General features: G+C 46.2%; 1 pseudogene; it reads right to left on the reverse strand.

The window, feature by feature from the left end:
* Positions 1–494: 494 nt before the first annotated feature.
* On the reverse strand, positions 495–5,067 carry LOC143403386 (nuclear receptor-binding factor 2-like; annotated as a pseudogene).
* Between the last annotated feature and the right edge of the window lie 1,008 nt (positions 5,068–6,075).

Here is a 6,075-nt window from a genome sequence, read left to right on the forward strand (position 1 = left end):
ACAGGGTCTAGGGCCCAGGCTAGCCACAACTTCTCCTGCTTCAGCCTCCCGAGTGGCTGGGATTACAGGCATGTCCCATGTTCCATATTCAGCCACCATATTATTTAGGTCTTGCATTATTGCTTATGACATTTTAGATTGCTTACAAGAAATGTACTTTTATGCATTTTAACCCTGAATTTAAGAAAAATAATTATTATTTATTTCAAGTAGACATTTGGTTTTTATCAGGAGAAAGCAAATCTCCTAGAGTTTAGTTTCTGCCACTAGGAATCATTGGGTAGAGTCAGTGAATCAGATATTTGACATAATTTATGGCAACTGTTTCCCAAACCTCCTGGCAATGTCTATTCTCCTGCAGTAAGCCAGATGATGAAGCATTTCTGGGTTTACACTTTTATGTGGTTTTTCTTTTTTTTCTGGATTAGCTGTATTATGGTATTTCTTTTTCTGACCTCCTCCGGGCTTTCCATTTTAATTATTGGTAAGTCCTCTTAGAATCTCCTCAGATGGCTCCTTAAAGGGGGAGTTCCAGGTGTTGAGAAAAGAGCAGAAAGATTGGATACTGGAATGTTCTTGTCTTCACTGGTATTTGCTGCAAACTTCTGCCGGTTGAAGAGGTTGCGGCAGTTTCTGAATTGTGGCAGCAAGCTCCATAACTCTGACTTTTCAACAAAATCAGTATGTAGGGCACTGTGGTGTGTACCTGTAACCCCAGCTACTTGGGAGGCTGAGGCAGGAGGATCATTTGAGGCCAGGGGTTTGAGGCCAGTCTGGAAAACACAATGAGACCCTGTCTCTTAAAAAAAAAAAAAAAAAAAAAAAAATTAGCATCAATGTCCAGCTCCTTCTCTATTGGACCTGTTAGAAGTCTGGCCTTTCCAATTTTTAGTGGTTTATTTTCCCTCCTTAATCTTTCATTCTCAACCACAAGAAATTCTGCATGCCTCCTCAAATCCTCCATTTCAGTTGCCTGCTTCTGTATAATAATTGTTTTATCATCTTTGGGGGCTTTGCTTCCTGTTGGCTCATTCTTTTGCTAAAGTGAAAAATTATAGTGTGTCTGGATCCCGGACAGAGACCCCTGGATTTCACGGAAGAGCTTCTCTGTGGAAGGGCTGTAAGGGGAAAGACCAACCTGGCCCTCCCATCCTCAGCAGAGGGTTGGTGAGATGCCTGCAGCTGGGCAGCTGCACCCTGGTCCTCTGTGAGCTCTGAGTCTTCTTCACTCATGCTCGACCCACTCCTGCCTCTCTGCCAGGAGGACTTTCATGTGACTATCCCTCTGCAAATCTCGTGGCAGAAGGGCCTTCCGGGATTGTCAGCTTTGGATGGTCAGCTTCGTGGCTTTGGAGAGACGAGCCACAGCTAATAATGGTCAGCTCATATGCTCTCTTGATGACAGGTTGCAAGGTCCTTCCATTACTTCCCTAGACCCCAGGGAAAGTGGTGGCAGCAGCCACAGGAGCACATGGGTGAGACACAGCAGAGACAGCAACCCCTCTGCATGCCCTTGGAGCCAGTGGTGGGCACAGAGTGAGACACCACCACCTTGAGGAATGAGGTTTCTAAATGTATTCTTTTTTTTTTTTTTTTTTTTTGGTACTGGGGATTGAACTCTGAGGCATTCAACCACTGAGCCACATCCCCAGCCCTATTTTGTATTTCATTTATTTATTTTTATTATTTTTTTAATGTTTATTTTTTAGTTGTAGTTGGACACAATACCTTTATTTCACTTATTTATCTTTTTTTTAAAAAAAAAGAGAGAGAGAGAGAGAGAGAGAGAGAGAGAGAGAGAGAGAGAGAGAGAGAGAGAATTTTAATATTTACTTTTTAGTTTTCGGCGGACACAACATCTGTTTGTATGTGGTGCTGAGGATCGAACCCGGGCCGCACACATGCCAGGCGAGCGCGCTACCGCTTGAACCACATCCCCAACCCCTCACTTATTTATCTTTATGTGGTGCTGAGGATCGAACCCAGGGTCCTGCACGTGCGAGGCGAGCGCTCTACCACTGAGCCACAGCCACAGCCCTTGTATTTTATTTAGAGACAGGGTCTCACTGAGCAGCTTAGTGCCTTGCTTTTGCTGAGGCTGGCTTTGAACTCACATCCTCCTGCCTCAGCCTCCCAAGCCCAGCTTAAATTTATTCTTAATTTCAAAACTAGAACAAAACTAGAATTTGGTCTTCCCTTTTAAAGAAACGGTTTCCTCGGAGCATTGATAAAAGGCTCTGAAAGGGTTTCTTTACCTTTTAAGTTATCTGCTAAGGGATTCTGTGGGATTCTGTTGTAGTGTCTATTTGTGCACACGTCTCCCCTCCCAGTGCTGGAGACCACATCCAGGGCCACATACATGCTGGGCAAGCCCCATACCCAGATTCTGTATTTTATGAAGAACAGAATTCTTGTCTTGTATGAGGTCTTTTGATTAAAAAAACTTAGTCTTCTCAATATTAAAAGAGCTAAGTTTTTTTTTTTAAAAAAAAAACTATGTAACTTTCCTGTGTTTGCAGTGAAATCTTTCTTCACTTTGGTATCGTTTCATAACCATCATAGTGACTGTGATCCTGTTTAACCAGGTGGGTTTTTTTGGTTTGGTTTGGTTTGGTTTGGTACTAGGAATTGAACCCACAGCTGCTTAATCACTGAGTCACATCCCCAGCTCTTTTTATTTTGCGACAGGGTCTTGCTAAGCTGCTTAGGGCCTTGCAAGTTGCTGAGGCTGACCTTGAATTTGTGATCCTCCTGCCTCAGCTTCCCAAATTGCTGGGTTTATATGCACATGTACACCCACACCTGGTAAGCAACTATATTACTAAAGTGTTCCATCTTCTCTCACATCCACAACAAAGGTAACTTTAAGGAAATTCATGGAAAACCCTAACAAGTATATATTTCTTAAGACCATACCATTGAACTGAGTAAGAATTTTCAGAACTTTAATGAAAGTGAAGAGTTTATGAAACTGCTAACCCAATATCAAGCAGAACAAGCATGACATAGCTGGGCTCAGTGGCCCGCACCTGTAATCCCAGCAGCTCAGGAGGCTGAGGCAGGAGGATTGAGAGTTCAAAGCCAGCCTCAGTAAAAAAGTGAGATGCTAAGCAACTCAGTGAGACCCTGTCTCTAAATAAAATACAAAATAGGGCTCAGAATGCAGCTTGGTGATTGAGTGCCCCTGAGTTCAAGCCCCAGTACCAAAAATCAACAACAATAAACAAACACTGTTCATTCTTTAGGGTTTTTTTTTTTTTTTTTGGTTTTGTTTTGCATTTTTCAGATTTAAGGAAACTTTTTTTTCCCCTTAAGCTACTGGGGAATTTGGTAAAGTATACTATTGTGAACAAAAATTGAAACATTTTTTGGCTCCCTACTTGATAACTCTAGAACTGGGAAACTCTTAGGGAGTATTCTTTTTTTTTTTTTTAATATATTCAGTTGTAGGTGGATATAATTATTTTATTTATTTTTGTATATGGTGCTGAGGATCAAACCCAGTGCCTCCTGCATGCTAGGCAAGCGCTCTACCACTGAGGCATAATCCCAGCCCTCTTAGGGAATATTCTTATTTGTATGGCAATAGAGTTATTTGCATAAACTCAATCAAAATCTGTTCTTTTTGTAACAGGAAACAATTGAAAATGCTAGTTTGGTTAAGTTACAAAAGCTTCAAGAAAAGACCAGATAGCTTTTTTTTTTTTTTTTTTTGGTACTGGGAATTGAATCCAGGCATGCTCTAGCACTGAGCTACGTCCCCACACCTTTTTATTTCTTATTGTGGGACAGAGTCTTGCTGAGGCTGGCCTCAAACTTTATGTTTTACTTCAGTCTCTGGAGTCATGGGATCATAGGTGTGTGGTCATGGCTCCTAGCATGACCAAACAGCTCTAAGGAACTTAAATAAACTATGCAATTAATAAATAACCCCTTGGGGCGGGGGGAGTCTGAATTAAAAGGGTCCCTGAAAGCTGAAGTCAGAAGACTTGATAAAGGCTCCAGGGAAATCACCAGAACAGTTTATACATGGGCAGCTTCGTGCCTGTTGATATGTGGACTGCTCAGAAAGTTCACTGGGACACTTGCAAATTTCAAACCAGGAAAATGCTTCAGATTGACATCTAAAATCTTCTCTACTGCCCTCTGGACACAGATACCAGGTTTATGTAGTTTATTCTTGCCATTGACCTGTTTTCTTTTGTTTATTTTATTTGGTTTGGCTCATGGGGACCTTGGCTGAGAAACACACTCCAAATTGTTGGTATCATTTCCCTGATAGTTGTCCTAGTAGTCTCCGAGGCATGCTGTCTTCTCCCAAGGTCGTAAGTGCATGTTTGCCGCTATCAGTGGTACACCAGATGGTCTCACTGTGATTAAGCAACACAAATGAGATGAACTACAAAAGGAATGTTTCTTGCCTGAGCTTGATGTCCTGCCCAGTCAGCCTGGCTCTCCCGGGCAGCCTCCCGGCCCTGCTCAGCCCAGCTAGGGACAACACAGCTCCTGTCCCTTCCCCGGGAGGCAGCTGCGCTGCTCAAGAAGGGACAGGCTCCTTGGGCCCCTGCCTCAGGACAGAAGGCAGCCCAGCCCCTGCCCCCAGCTCTTTGAGCCACCTCCCTCCCCTGGCACCAGTGTCACACACTCTCAGAGGCAGTAACTAGAATGGGCACCAAACTCAGAAAGACCTGGATCCGAAGCCTGGCCCTGCCACTCACTGGCCCTGCGCCTCTGTGCCTCAGTTTCCTCATTGGCAAAATGACGACAGTCATGGTTGTGTGGCAGAGTTCCATGCAGGACACAGCAGCCACCAGAGGTGTCTTGAGTAGAAAGTGATTGGACCCAGGATTGGGGGCACAGGGGATGCCTGTGTGGCCATGGGGGGTGCTGAGTCTCTAGAGGGTCTGCCGCTGGGTCTGAGCAGGAAAGGCAGGTGGGCGCCCAAGGCTGCACCAACGGCTGCGGGCAGGGAGCGGGCGGGCCTCACTGCTTCTGCCAGCTGTCCCCTGGCGCCCAGGGTGGTGACTGGACACCAGCTGCTGGTGCAGGAAAATCGTACAACGGCATGGCCAGCTTGCCAGGGGCAGCCCAAGCAGGAAGTCGGCCTCCTTCACCTCCCCAGTCTCATGTGAGGGTCTAAATGGTGGATCCCGTCTGCACTGTCCCTCGAGAAGGACCGGATCTGGGAAAGGCAGTGCTCAGCTTTCTCTCTTCTTTTTTGGCACCAGGGATTGAGTGCAGGGGTGCTTCACCCCTGAGCCACACCCCCAGCCCTTTTTTATATTTTGTTGGAGACAGGGCCTCGCTGAGTTGCTTAGGGTCTCGCTGAGTTGCTGAGGCTGGGTTTGAATTTTCCATCCTCCTGCCTTGGCCTCCCCTGTGGCTGGGATTCCAGGCATGTGCCACCGCACCTGACTTAGCTTTCTGCCTCTGAAGGACAGGAAATAGGTGGCGGTGGATCCTGGATGCTCCTCAGCCAGCAAGGGTTCTGCCTGGAGGGCGCCCTGGACGGTTCCTGGCACAAGAGCAGGTGCTGAGTAAGTGTGGGTATGGTTCATACGCTGTCATTGTCACGTGCCTGCTGTGTGCCAGCACTGTGCTGACCCCGGGGAGATCCAACAGCAAACAAGACAGGTCCATGCCCTTTAGTATAGACTAAGCACAAAGTAAATTGTTCTACATAAAAGAAAACTGTCACAAAAGCCTGGGATCAACAGGGCTGTGAGAGTCAAATGGGGGACCTGGACAAGACTTGTCCCGAGGGGGAGATGGGGGCCATGAAGTCTTTCCAGGAGGAGGGAACTCTTAACATGAGGCTCGAAGGAGAAGTCGACATGAACCAAGTCAAGCAGAAAGAAGCAAGGGGAGTGTAATGATGTTCACATCCACCCAAGGGACCCTTACAAACCCTGGAAGATGGAGAACGTCTGTCATTTGGAAGGAGTGGACGTCTGTCTTTCTGGTGCACAGTGTGGTGGGTGAGTGGGTGAGGAATGAATGAGCTGGAGAGGAAAGAGGATGGGGAGGCGGGGTGGGGTTTGGCTCAGTGGTAGAGCACTTGCCTAGCCTGTGGGA

Source organism: Callospermophilus lateralis, chromosome 7, assembly GCF_048772815.1.
Source record: "Callospermophilus lateralis isolate mCalLat2 chromosome 7, mCalLat2.hap1, whole genome shotgun sequence".
In the NCBI taxonomy this organism is placed as follows: Eukaryota; Metazoa; Chordata; class Mammalia; order Rodentia; family Sciuridae; genus Callospermophilus; species Callospermophilus lateralis.